At 43.4% G+C, this 14,603-nt stretch overlaps 1 long non-coding RNA gene across 1 annotated transcript in view; it reads right to left on the bottom strand.

The window, feature by feature from the left end:
* LOC133276736 (uncharacterized) overlaps positions 1-14,603 on the bottom strand; it is a 238,759-nt gene that overhangs the window by 117,267 nt on the left and 106,889 nt on the right. The gene's annotated exons all lie outside the window — the stretch shown is intronic.

Raw genomic sequence — 14,603 nt, 5'->3', positions numbered from 1 at the left:
CATGGGGTTTTAAAACTGTGCAGGGAATGAAACAGCAGCATTAGTCCCATTAGTCACTGCAATACCATAATGCCTTTATGTTAAAGAGGGACGTATTTTATACTTGTAATAAATAGGTTAAAAGTCCTCCTAGAAGTGGAGGACTTAAAGTAACTTAAAATTAGGTGACCTATCTCAGTACTGACGTGGTGAAACTGTGAAACTACTACTAACATCAGGAACTGAAATCCTAAAATTAGGGCTGAGGAAAACTACTATTTTTTGCCTCCCCCTTCATTTAACCAACTTCATACATATCTGCATAATGCATCAGAAGAGCAGGAGTCTTGAAGTTTTGACCTTTAAAGCAACCTACCAGCCACATGAACCTCATGCAGAAACGTCACCTGCTTGTGTTACTACCCTGCTACCTACTACTGGGCAGCTCTGCTCATGTCTGCTCAGAGCAATCGGGAGCAAAATCACAGCGGCACTACTGGGAACAGCAAACAGAGTCATACACAGCTCTTTGTTCCTGGAATATAAAGTCCATCTCTAGAAGTGCTCCAGAGAGCACCTCTAAACACATCAGGCAATGTGATGTTGCAGGCCCATCATCATTCATTCATTCATTTTCATTCAGAGAGCTAACTAAGCCCTTTCTTCACCCCAGCCTCCTCTGACCATACAGGAACAGGAGAGCATTGCTCATGTTTCCTGGACAGGAACATAGAAACATCACTCAAATCCACTCCTGAGATAGGACTGCTGATGTCCAAAATAAAATCCCTGCGCATTACAGACTGTTAGAAAACCATCAGCATCCAACTAACCCCAAAGGGCTGGCATTACTCTGCATAACTAAGAGGACCAGGAAGCAATGTGGAAATTCCATCCTTAAGTCATCGACTGCGACATCCTCCGGCAGTTTTCATCACTGGCACTTAACGTCAAAAGAAGTTAAAGAAATCTTTCATCTCACAGTGTGGCCTCTTTTGTAGCTGTTACTTGCAGTGTTATGTATGCCAGTTTTTTCTGGTTCAGTGTGCAGCCAGAGAGCCAAGGGCTTTCTTCTTTTTTCAAGCAGGTTTTAAAATTCTTCTGGGTTTTCCCCGTCTCCCCATCCAGTGACTGAATTATGTACCTGTGGTCAGAGCTGCCGTGTGCCATACGTTATCTCTCAGTCATGCAGCCAGTCTGCTGTATCACATGGCCACGGGGGTTGTGTCACCCCTCCTGAACAGGTTTCTGATGCTGCTTGTCCCTGCACCATGACCAGGGGACTGCTTGTCCAAAAATGCAGAACCATGCACAGCAGAGGTATGAACTGTTGAATGGGCTTCAGGTGTTACCATGAACAGGTTCATGGTGTATGAGCCACAAACCAAGAACAAGCTTCAGATCATCTTTCAGAAATCATCTTCAGATCATCTTTCTGAGCCCCAGCAACAGAGGTGTGAAGGCTTCAGTGCTGAAGCTTTGCATGGACAAAAGATGTATCCCAGCTGTTACATTCAGTACATCAAATAACCTTTGCCCCACACGAGTCTCTTCCTTCTCCTGCCCCGGGATGTTCTTTATACTTCTAAATTGTTTCCTTTTCGCTGTCATGAGCTGCAAGTCCAAGACAGATGGACATGGCAACAACCATCAACCGTGCAAAAATTCAAGGGGATGGATGAGGGAGATAAAAATAGGAAAGGTAATGTGTTTTCTCTTCTTAAATGCATCATAGCACTGAGGCTTCTTTGCCCCCTAAGTGTTAAATCAAACTGGTTTTGGTCTTTTCCTTGCAAGCAGAAGAGAGGACATGACTTTGGAGCTTTGGAAGACGCTGATTGATAACTGTGGTGGAGACCACAGAGCAAGTGTGACACATGCATGATCTGCAGCAATGGTGAAACAAGGGAGAAGGGAGGTAGCACTCACTGTGTGTAGAAAAGGTCCATCTCCAAACCTGTCCTAGACCCCAAGATGTGAGGGCTGAGAAGGGCTCTCCAAGTCAGCAAGGTCTACTCATGGACTCACCACTTACTACTGCTCCGTACTGCCCTGTGAAGGCAAAGCAAATAACCACCTTGTCTGGGATTCTGCCTGTGACAAGCACCAGAAGGGCATGGGTAGGAAAGGCAGCCGTGCCATAACCATACAGCTTCTTTCCCATCTCCTGGAACAAGAGGAAAAAAAGATGTGCTTCAAGGAAGGTCTGGACAAACACAGAGAAGATACTGGAGAAGAGGAAAAAACTCAAGCCCTTACTGCAAATATTATTTATTCAGCATGCTACAAGAAGTGCAGTATAGAGATAAGAAAGGTATTATTTATTAAAGGAAATAAATACTAATTTTAAAAGGCTAAAAGAAGTAATTTGTTATGTGGTCAGCCAACAACAGAAGCAGAATTTGGCCTTCCACTGACTTGTTACAAATCTTGAGAATAAAAGAGAGGTGAATTAGTCCAGCCAATGAGCTGTGAAAGTTTGATAAATGGGAGGAAAGCCGGAAAATTAAGATCAACTTGAGAATTCTGAGAAGACCAAATTAAACAAAAGGAACAGCACAGGAAGAGAGCTTCCAATGGATGAGCTGGAGAGTCCTGCAAAACCACACCTACTTTATCTAAAATGCCTTATTGTTTATCAGAAAAAAGTGATGTTATTGTTCTGTGAGGATGTTGTAATTTCTGTGTGAATACTCCTGGATGTGAGAGAGAAGCAGGAACACCTTCAGGTGTTCATTAATTCCTGGACAAAACAGGGTCAAGATTTTCAACATAAATTCCAAGTTCCAATTATGACTTGGTGCTAACTTCCTAAGTTACCTCTTTGGGGTTAGAACCATAGAATCATAGAATAGTTAGGGTTGGAAAGGACCTTAAGATCATCTAGTTCCAACCCCCCTGCCTCGTCCAACCTGGCCTTGAACACTGCCAGGGATGGAGCATTCACAACCTCCCTCGGCAACCCATTCCAGTGCCTCACCACCCTAACAGGAAAGAATTTCCTTCTTATATCCAACCTAAACTTCCCCTGTTTAAGTTTTAACCCGTTACCCCTTGTCCTGTCACTACAGTGTCTAATGAAGAGTCCCTCCCCAGCATCCCTATAGGCCCCCTTCAGATACTGGAAGGCTTCTATGAGGTCTCCACGCAGCCTTCTCTTCTCCAGGCTGAACAGCAGGGTTCTGTTCAAATGATTCCTTGTACCATGAAATGAAGCTAATAAGTGATTACCATCCTTTAACAGCCTAGAAAAGTGATTGCTACAGCACAGGGAACACACAGAATTTTGTTTCTCCTGATTTCATGGAGAGTCATCATTTAACAGCAGTGATACATGTCTCTCTCAAAAAGTAGGATTTAAACCTAAAGAGTTCAATCAAATATGGAACTCACCGTTACCGAGAAGGAGATTTTCAGTGATCTTTTGTTTGTGCTTAGTACATTACTAGCCAATATAACAGCATTACCTAAAGTGAGACACAGCATGTTAAAAGAATGCCTGAAGGTAGCGTTACTTTTTAGCAGGAAAAAGCCACCCAAAAATAAAGTCTTGTGGAGGACAAAGATGAACAGAGAACACAACACTCCAAAACCAGGACATCACTAATGTAAGTGAAGGAGTCCCTGATTCTGTACTAACGCTAAGTGAGCTTACATCTTTGTTAAAAAGAAGAGCCACCAGGAAAGGATCATGATGGTAGGCAACAAATGACAATTTCAAAACGGTTCCAGACAGGCCTGAATTTTCACCCACTCTATTCAGGATCCAGCATGATCTCGACATGTGACCTCTCCAGCACATACACAACTGATAAACTCCTGCTGTTCTGAAATTCACTCTGATGAGGGTGGTGTTCCTCCTCCTCACTCCAGCAAAAAACCCACTCCAAAACCCCAAGAGGTATTGGTATGCACCTAATGAGAGCTGGCCCTTTCAGGCGGAGACAGCGGAACATCCTGGGATTTCCTACCCAGTGTGTGCATTCCTACTGCAAAGCAGTAAAATTCTTAGAGCTGTGAAACTGCTACCTGTGTGATCTTCCAGACAGTTTTGGGGAGGGGGTATATATGCTAATTCTGTTGCTGTGGTTTGGCTAGTTTCCTGTCAGGCTGGGCCTCACAGGAAAAAAAGGACTCACAAGCAAGACAGATGCAAGGTTAGACTCTCCAGGAAACCACAAAATAACCCCTCTGAAGGCTGCAGAAAGTGCAATTTCTGTGCCTCTGTCATCTTTTAAGGAGATGAGAATGGAGGTGGAAGGGCTAGAAAAGAAAGCTGAGTGTGAAACCAGAGCTGAACACATGCTGAATGCAGGCATGAAGGAAAGAACAGCTGAGGAATGCCAAACCCTACTAAAGTCAACAGGAATTTTACAGCAGCTTCATGGAGCTGGGGCTCAACACACAGATGAAAATCCTTCTAGACAGGAACAAAGACAGACACCCACTGTCAGCATGGAGCCATGCCTGGGAATACCCCTGTTGAGATGAGCAAACTACACATGAATGGTGCGCTGGAATTACCAAGCTGGCTAGAGCCAAGGTTAACTCACCACAACCAGACTGTGGTTGAGGGATGCTGGTATTTTAAGCTTGTCTTCTGCATAGCAGGGAAGACAAATGAGGTGTGGAAATTGTTAGTGGGATACCATTTATGCATCATTAGCTGTACTAGCCTTCACCACAAAGGTTTGGAAACCTCATGGTCAAGAACAGGGTTAGCCTCAGGGCTGCCTGTCCCGGAGGTGCTCTGTATTTGTTTTGGTTCAAAAGCTGTAATTGAGAAACACATGGCTTGCAGAAGTAACGCAGGAGTATGGTTCACCTGCATCATTTGGTTTTGACACTTAAACCCCAGCAACATTTCTAAAAGACATCAGCTAGAAGAAGGGAAGCATTTTTATCAGATTAATGATTCTTAAATGACAATGAACTGATCTTCCTCTCCACCATGCCTCATGGCTCAAATTCATCTTCTAGCACTGAAAAACACACAGAATGCTGTATTCATTAGGCTGAATTCCAGCTTTACATTACACTTGCACTGCTGGCAAACACAGGCACCTAAGAAGCTTCAAATGCTGCTTGCTCTAAGAACCAGAACAGCAGAATCAAACACTAAATAGCGAAAGACCTTCATCTGATCAAGACAAAACAGTGCTTTGCAGGAAATCATGAGAAAGCTTTTCTCCATACTATCATACTCCATACTATAAAGGTAGCAAGGTAAAGTTTGCTTTAAAAAAAAAAAAATCTTTTTTTTTTAAAAAGATTTGAAATAAAACTAAGGGGGGAAAGGAGGAAAAGTGCCTTTTCATGACAGGAAACCCTTTCTTAGGAAGAGTGATTAGCCCATACTAACACACATTGACGCCATTAGCTTGATGCATGAGCAACTTTCTGTGCTTCACCAATGTTACAAAATTATTTACTCCATATTTAAATGGGTCTTTGGTTTGAGGACAAAAAGGATCCCATGGATGAGAATGGGATGCTCCATGCTCTAACAGTGATGTACTGTATTGCTTTCAGCAAGTCATTTAACTTGGCAGTTTACCCTCCTGTTGACCTTACAGATGTCACTCAGCATGCATGTGTATAAGAAAAGTGCAAAATAATGTTACCAGAGTGCTTTTTTGGTTTCAGGTACTTGCTTACTATCATGAACTACAGTGAAATATCATTAGGACTGCAAGTGAATACACACTTGAAGTTAAGAAATTACTCTCTCTGGCAAAACATTAGTTCAGCTCCTTTGCACACATGCTATAGCTGTATATGTGTAACTGTAGGATCACCAGGAGACTCTTGTTTCACTGGACCTAGCTGGAGACATAGGTACCAGCATTCTATATATGGAGGGAGGCATGCTGCAAAGAAATAAGAAATCTTAAGAAAAATTCTTCTTCCTTTGCTGGTACACTTTCCTTTTCTTCTCAAGAAGAGGAGCTCTGTATTTGCTTCTGTTGAGATGAATCAAGGCTGAGGCTTGGGTATATTGTGCCTGCAGCAGAGAGGCCATCTGGATTTGGGCTGCCTCTCGATTCCTCCAGCCTCCCACTGTGGCTCAGGTCTACTTTCCATGGCACAGATAATGCCCTGGCAGCTGTTTCCTTCCCCCAAAGTGGGGTCATAAGACAGGACAATGTAGAAGTCTCAGAGATGTAAAGACCTTCCTTTGTGTGGTCTCTGCAGAGACTGTGTGCCAGGAGTGGAGACATGCATCTGATGCACTGGGACTCAGCACAGGGTAGCTGGGAGGGTGAAGCTGGCTTGACAGTGAAGAGGGATGAAGCTTAACAGCAGGTGTAGAAGGGGACGTGTGCACATGAGACTGGATAGAGCCAGAGCTCTAAATGCCAAGGTCTGTCAAAGTAAGTTACTTTCGACCAAGTACTCTGTTACTGAAATACAGTAATGTACATGATGAACTGTCAGATTATGTTTTAAGGAGCCTACAAGTGGGAAGAAGCCAGAAGACTGATAAAACATGGAAAAGCATTCATCAAAAAAAAGGAAACAATTGTTTGTATGTAAAATCTCAGTGCCCATAGTGAACATGGGACAAGCAGACAGGGGCAGAGTGGTCATTACACCACAGATCAGAAAATGAAGTTACCCAAAACACTATTCTAGTAATCTTTAACAAGAGAAACAAGAGAAACACATTACTATGATTTTATGAAAACATGCATGCCCTCAGATAAGTGATAAGCTGAGGAAGTTATGGTAAGATATACTTGTACTCCTCCTTGAAAAGGATTCTGCTAATAACAGGCTGTTTCCATCTTCACATCTGCCCAGTGACAGGCTGCATGCAATGAAATGGCACTTCATCCCAGGGTTTTACAGCTGCCATCAGTGTCTGGTCTACTTTATTGCAATGTTTTCACCACAAACAAGCCCTGCAAGACACTTTCTTGGCAATAGACAGGTAAAGGATAGCTTAAAACTGAGCAATCTGGTCACAGCAGCTGTATAGTGCAGGCAACAAAGGGCAGCTACAGGTGTGACAAAGTAGACAATTACTGTGCTATCGAAGCACAGAGTTCAAAATATGTTACAGAACACGGAGGCATCTCTTGATTTTTGATCAGCCTAAGAGAAAAATCCATCTGACAGTGGACAGACTTTTCTGGGGGGGGATGGATGGACAAACTCCTCAATGACTGGCTAATTTCTCTTTTGAAGGAGTCTCTCAAACTATGTACAGCAGAACCTCCTCAAAGAGAAAGGCCAAAGAGAAGTTACTAAGATACTACAGCCATTGAGCACATCGTCATTTCCACAGCTATGGAGAAGTGCTGAGGGGAAGTGTGCATTGAGCTCCTAGCAATTGTTGTAGGACAGTTCCTCTTCAGATAGTCAGGGCACAGTTTAGGAGCTACCACAGCCTGGGTGGAATTCACCTGAAGAACCCTAGACATGAAAAAAAAAAATTACTTCTAATCATCAATAGTTGCACACATCTGAGTAGAGATGAGGATGTGAGAGGAAGGAACTGCAGTCTTCCAGCTTCTGAGAAGAGGAAGTACAGGACCAACAGTAGCTGATTCTGCTCCCTTACAGTGGAGAGAGGAAGAAGTTTTTCTCTGTCTTCCTTACTGAGGACTCATTCTCAAATCCACTGTTGGACTGCCAAAGTCCACCACACTGAAGAAAAGCAAAATCTGCTTGAAGAAAGCTGAACAGAAGTTATCACAGAGACAGAATACCTATGTGTTTGTACAAGTGGGTTAAATAGGTGACAGAATGTATTAAAGTAAATCATCTGGGATCTAGCATATTTGCAAACTGTCTTAGTGAACAATCCCTAAGAGGCAGACCAGCATCTTTCTACATGTACACAAACCCACCCTGTGTCATAGAAATTGCATATAGAAAAGAGCCAGATAAGAAATGCCTGTATGTGTGTGCTCGCTCCCTCAGACTTAGGGGTTATGAAAGGTCTTTTCCCAGGATATAGCTGTACTCCGAACAGCAGCCCTGATATTTCATGTACACATGGAGCGGCTCCTTTGCTTCACAAAAAGATTAAACACTGTGACACCAGAACCAGATGCATGAAAAAGGAAAATTAAGGAACAACTGGTAGCCAGTATCCCTAATCTTTTCTCAACTCTCCCCTTTCCCTTCTCAGCCTGTATCACACAGGGCATCTCTGAAGGGCCTGCAGACAACCAGTTGCTGCAAACCAAGAAATTGGAAGTCCATGTGTAGATGCAAACCTATGATGTCTCTAGGAGTAGAGATGTGGTGGGACAGTTTACATAATTGGGGTGCTCTGAGGGATGGATGATGGCTCTTCAGGAGAAAAAAGTAAGAGAAAACAGAGAACTTGAGTTGTGCTCCATGCAAAGAAATGACCTGAGTTTGCAGAGCTCTGCAAAGCAATAGGTGACACACTGGTCAAAAGTTAAGGGTCAGGATGAGAGAGGAGGCCAAGGAGTGTAATTGTGTGGTGGGTATCTGCTACAGGCCACCAAACCCAAGAAAAAGTGGATGAAATCAGCCATAATCACCTGGGAAAAGCCTTTTGATAGCAGGCCCTGTGTCTCCCTGGGGGTTTTCACCACCCCAGTATCTGCTGGGAGGGCAACAAGCAAGGGGACAAGCAAATCAGGAGAACAATCATGGACCACAACTGCTGAAAAAGGTGGCAGACAAGTCAATTAGGAGAGGCACTGCTCAATCTGTTACTTGTTAATCAACTAGTTAAAGCTGTTAAATGCTCATCACTACCCTAGCAGCAGCCATTGTAGGATGGTGATACAAGGATCCTGAAAGAAGTGAGGTAAGCAGGTAGCACAATAGAGATATTGAACTTCGGAAGAGTAGATCTAGCCTTGTTCAGGGAACTGGCAGGCAGGATGCCACTGGAGGCTGAGGCAAAGTTGTGTACCGGCTGACCTCCAAGAACAACCACTCAAAGTGGAACAGCCTGTTCTAATGTGCAGGAAGTCAAGCAAGCATGGCAGGAGGCCAGCTCTGCCCAAGGGGGAACTCCAGACTGCACTCAAACACTAAAAGGAAGCGCACAGGAGGTGGAAGTGGAGACAGGCTATTTAGAAGGAATATGGAGGTGATGCCTGAGCACATAGGAGGACAGGAAAGTAAAAGCTTGGCTGGAGTAAGAACATGGAAGGGGAGCAGAAGGCAACAAGGAGTATTTCAGTAGCAAGGAAATGTTGGCCCTTGGACAAAGGCCACAATAAAAGGCCATGGTATAAACCAAGTACCTGTCTGGGAAGGTCTCCTGTCAGACCTCCCTAAAGGTATTGGTAGAGTCTGTAAGTGAAGCATGACCCAGAGTAGAGAAAGAGCGGATTAGTGGCCAATTTGGCAAATTAGGTATCACAAAACATAAGATGGCTGGACTAGATGACCTACAAAAGTTCCTTTTAACCTTAGTCATGATTATGGTTTCCCAGGGATCACTATAAATTCTTTTGCTATATAAAGAAAAATCAAGGTAGAAGTGTCAGTGTGTCATCTTAACCACAGCTGTGCCAAAGCTAGAGAGATAGAGGATGTAACAATGTATATGAGAAATGGCCATGTAAAGTTCATTAACAGTTCTTATTTGTATACATGACACCATCGGATACTGATACCAGTAGAGTTATGCTTTCAGACACCAGTTCCTCAGGTGAGAATAAGATGGGGCCAAACATAGTGCTGCCCCCTAAGCCGTATCAGAAAAGCTGTTAACATCATCACTTCCCCCTGTTACCAAGGGATTTACATTATCAATTTGGATACTGAATCCTATAATACTCTAATATTAAAAAGCCCCCAAAGTCCTTAGACCAAGCACATCCATTGCTTCAGCAGTAAACTCAATTAGGATGGAGAAGGCAGTAACTTCATGTGGAAGACACCCCATCCTACTGTTTGTGTTAGCTAACTTCTCCAAGCGTATCTGAGCTCCTTTTAAGTCCGGTCTGTAGGATGCAATTGGTGATGTATTAAGAAACTTTTCCCAGAGGTCATCAGTATCCTACTGCATTGTCAAGTGGCATTATTTTGATGTAATGGCAAAGCAACCATTAGAACAAAACAGGGAAAGAAGTCCCTACAGAGACACTATCCAGAACTATTTGGATCACAGTTATAACCAGTTTGAAGGAGCTAGTCTGCAAATACAGACAGGTATATTAGCCCTGTGAAGGGAAAAAGACAGACAAATATTAGGAAAATGAGTAGTCCTGGTGCTGCAGGAGGAGGGAGCTGAGCTGTAACAGCCTGTACGTTCAGACACTGTAAGCTTTTAAATTTCAAGCCTTTTTCAGACCCTTCTTAGAGGCTGAAACCTTCTCAGCCGAGTATATACTCTTGTAGACGCTCTCTTTAATGAACTGAAAGTGTCAGCTTCCCACTGATGTGTCAGATGGACTTTTTCTCAAGCAGTGGAAACAGTTGTCTAGGCAGCAGTTGCGTGGGGCTGCTAAAGTACCTTTTATTATAAGACTGAAACTATGAGGAGAAGCCATTCATTCTTTACCTCTGAATCAGGAAGTCCACTCATTCAAGCAATCATCAGCTCGTGCAGCAAAACACATAACATTCACACCATCCCCACCACTCCTCCTCCAAACATTAACTCACAAAAAGTCACCCAGAGGCTTCCTCAAGCCCACCAGGAAAATCAGCTGGGGCTTTTTGAATATGTAGTTTATGGTAGTCTAAGGTCAACAGCTAATTTCAGCCAGGGAAAGCCCACTGCCATTTATTTATAATTTCCTTAATGTAACTTAACCAGAGTAAGTTAAAAAGGGAAAGGCCCGAGAGAACCATGATACAGCCAAAATGAAACAAGACTCCTCATCAACAAAGGCAGCCTGAGAGTATTACCAAACATATCACACCACATGCTAGGTTTAATATGCTAGTCACCACTAACAAACACCTTCACTGCAATTATCACACCATTAATGTCACATACTGGAACAACCTGCTGCAAGAACATGACGTTTTACCTCTAAAGGCTGATATAAACCAGGTGCTTCACATTTCATGGTTTAACATTCAACATTTCAAATACATTACATGAATGCAAATTGTCATGAAGAGCTTCTTACTGCAGTACCTAGAAACGGGAGATGTGGATCCTGTACTTATCTCACTGCCTCTATCCTTCAGTTCCCTGGGAACTGAGGTAATACCTAGCTTACTAGATGAAACATCAAATGGTCTGAAACAGTGAAGGTACTACAAAGTTCCTAGCAGCAGCCCAAGATACATGGAAAATAGTCCTTCCTCCTCTACCATTATCACAGGTGTGGGTGGGAACCATATAAGGAGAAAGAAGTGGGAAAAGATGGGCGGTTTCAAACAAAGGGAGAGAACATGCTTAAAGAATATAGGAAATTTGGAATGACAATGCTGCTTCAAATTCTTGATATGCATGGGTTAATCCCCATTCTTTCCCCAGAACTTGCTTAGAAGCCACGAGATTGCTTTTATCAATACAGACAGAAAGCTGAGAGACATAAAAGATGAGCCTAAAGGCTAGAAAGTAAATGAACAATAAATAAAATGCTGATTTATTACAACCAATAAATCAATGGACAGATTGCCCACAAGTTGCACTTTCTATCCTAAAAAGGTTTTCAAGGCCAAACTGGATAAAGACCCAAGTAACCCAATCTGATCTCAAAGCTGACTCTGCTTAATGCAGGAGGTTGGACTGGAGACTTTCACAAGTCCCTTCTGATGTGGATTATCCTATCCTGCATTCCCATTCTGCAGTCTTCAGGGGTTCAGCCTCTGCCTGAAGAGGCTCTCAAACTCTTTAATCTTGGCAATACAGGCATGTTCATGGGAAAACTTCAGAACTGAAATTCCCCTTGGAGGCTTTTCAGCCCCACAATATTAAAGTAAGGAAGTCAGTATCCCTCTTGCCCAACAAAAAGGAGCCATCAACTCCATGATCACCTATTACCAGGTAGTGCAGCAGCTTTTCAGCACACCAAAGAGCAGGGTGCAGCACAGGGAGGGTGCTAGCGAGCATCCAAAAGGATGCTCAGGCTGTAATGTGTATGTTAGACTTCACTACCCTGGCAGACTTTGGTGATCGCTAGAAATCACAATCACGGTGAAAAATCACAGCCCACACTTCATGTCTGCAACTGGGCAGGTGTATGAGGCAGGGTAGCAGGGAGATGGCATTTTGCAACATGCATGATCCGAACCCATCTCCCTGAAGTGTCGAACCAGACTGACTCATACAGAATTGAGTCAAGTTCAAAGTTTGAAAGGGAAGCCAAAACCCCTGCAAAATGCCCATTTCCTGATTATCTGTGGCCAGCCCTTCACTGGGTGCAGACTTTGTCCTAGTGCCACCTCGTGTCTCCCAAAAGCACTGTCAGCAGGGGCAGGATGCTGCACCTGCAGGAATCCTCTCCAGCGCATACCACTAGCCTTCCATGGTCTGTGCTAAACATTCAATTTCTTAATCAACAGTGTCATGGTTTAAATCCAGCCAGACAGCTCGTTCACTCACTCCCCCCCCCTTCTTGGCCTCCCCCTACTCCCAGAGGGACGGAGAGAATCGAAAAGAATGCAACTCCCACAGGTTGAGATAAGAACAGTTTAGTAACTAAGGTGTAACACAAATCACTACTGCTACCGCCACTAATAATAATAAAGGAAATAACAAGGGAAGAGAATACAACACCTCACCACCCGCCGACCGAAAACTCACCCCACCCCACCAGACTGAGTACCGACCAATTACCTCATCCAGCCCTGCAGTCTTAGCCTTTCCAGGTAACTCTCCATTACATCCTGGGCATGACGTGCTGTGGTATGGAATACCTCTTTGGTCAGTTTGGGTCAGGTGTCCTGTCTCTGCTTCCTCTTGGCTTCCCCTCCTCCCTGGCAGAGCATGAGGCTCACAAAGTCCTTGGTCAAACCAAAACATTTGAGTGGTAACTAAAACATCAGTGCTATCTGCACTGTTCCCAGGCTGAAAGTCAAAAACACAGCACTGCACCAGCTACTAAGAAGGAGAAAAAAATGACTGCTACTGCTGAAGCCAGGACACACGGGGAGAACTGCAATTAAGATTCCAGCCAAACTTGTAAAATGAATCTCTCATCTGTTTTTCTCATCTTTTCCTGGCTAGCAACACCCCGGGCCAACTGCCTGAAGGAACGAGATACGATTTCTAGCACTTTTTCTGATGCTGTGTTGGTTGTCCCATTTATTTTGGAAGGAACAGCATGAGACTGCATTTGCAGCTTTATGGTTACTTGAAAATACATCACTTTTTTTCCTCATGGAGGGTGCAGCTGCTAAGTTCTCACAGAATTCACCTGTCCTTTAAGCTATGCACACATGGGGTAACAAGGACAAAGAACTGGAAACTATTACGAATTTAGATGAAATTTAAGACATTCCTGATGCTGACCCCTAAGCATGAAAAAGCATCTAGTGCTGGCAGTAGAAAACAGCAGGGGAAGACGAAAGTCAACATAAAAAGGAAGCTCACTTGGCCATGAAGCACAAGAACTTCTGTACTGGCCACACCACTCTCACTATGGCCAAATTACTTCCTCTCCTGGCAAACTTCAACAAGGGGCTGCCAAAACAGCACTTTAAAAGGGAGAAGTATTTCAGCAATTCATCCTAGAGGAGAAGCAGGACATAACCTCCGCACTCCAAAAGGACAGGATCCACACAAACTATTTTGGTGTTTCTGAACAGTGAAATTCACATACACTGTTTTGAAACCCAAGTTTCCGATGTAACCAAGCTTCTGCCTTGATTATGCAGACAAAAGGCAAACCAAATTGCACCTAAGTGAATTTGGGGTTGGACTAGATGATCTTCAAAGGTCCCTTCCAACACTGGGGATTCTGTGAACACTGTGAAGGCACTTTTAACCTTTCCAGTTAACATTTAGGTCTCATCACTGTTTAAAAAGTTACAGCTTTTGCAACCCTGGCAAATCCACTTTGGACAAAACACAGCAACTGATGCATTTTAATCTTCTGCACAGATTATGGAAGCTCTTAAGTGATCTACAAGCATCGCAGACTCCTTACAGAAATCCAGCATTCAGTATCCTGTCTCACTGGTCAAAGGGAAGATTATTTTCTCACTTGAAGACCAAGGCATTGGAAAACATTTTCTTTTTAAATCAAGTGTCAAATTTCATTGTGAATTCTCAATAAAAAGCTTTAAAAGGCAACTTTTCATTCCACTGGAATAAACCTAGCCCATCAGACCACCATGCTCAAACACACTTGGCCAAGCTCTTTGCTTGGTCTTCTTCCCTTGCTTTTGCACAGCAGCAGATGCTTTCAACTCCCTCTATGCTTCTTGGCAGGAAACAGCAGATTTAGTAGCTGAAATAGATGAACCCATTCTGAGCCGATCATTGGAAATTAGCTAACTCCCATGCAAATGAGTACATATGCTATGAGACAAGGATCTTCACTCAATGCAAAACTTGCTGCTGCTCATGAAAGCTCTCAGTTCCTTTCTGTTAGTACAAGTAAGGTGAACAAAAGTCATGTGCTTTCCTGGAAATTCTTTTGAGTTGGTAGAAACCACTGCCACAGTAGACAATCACTGCTGGAGATCACATTTATACCATAGCTGAACTACATGAGGTC

The sequence above is a fragment of the Pezoporus flaviventris genome, unplaced genomic scaffold, assembly GCF_033815535.1.
Source record: "Pezoporus flaviventris isolate CSIRO_AGI_PZ_B2104156 unplaced genomic scaffold, CSIRO_AGI_Pfla_v1 ptg000002l, whole genome shotgun sequence".
Classification (NCBI taxonomy): domain Eukaryota; kingdom Metazoa; phylum Chordata; class Aves; order Psittaciformes; family Psittacidae; genus Pezoporus; species Pezoporus flaviventris.
The sequence above is the reverse complement of the archived record's forward strand: the minus strand, read 5'-3'. Positions and strand labels throughout refer to the sequence as shown.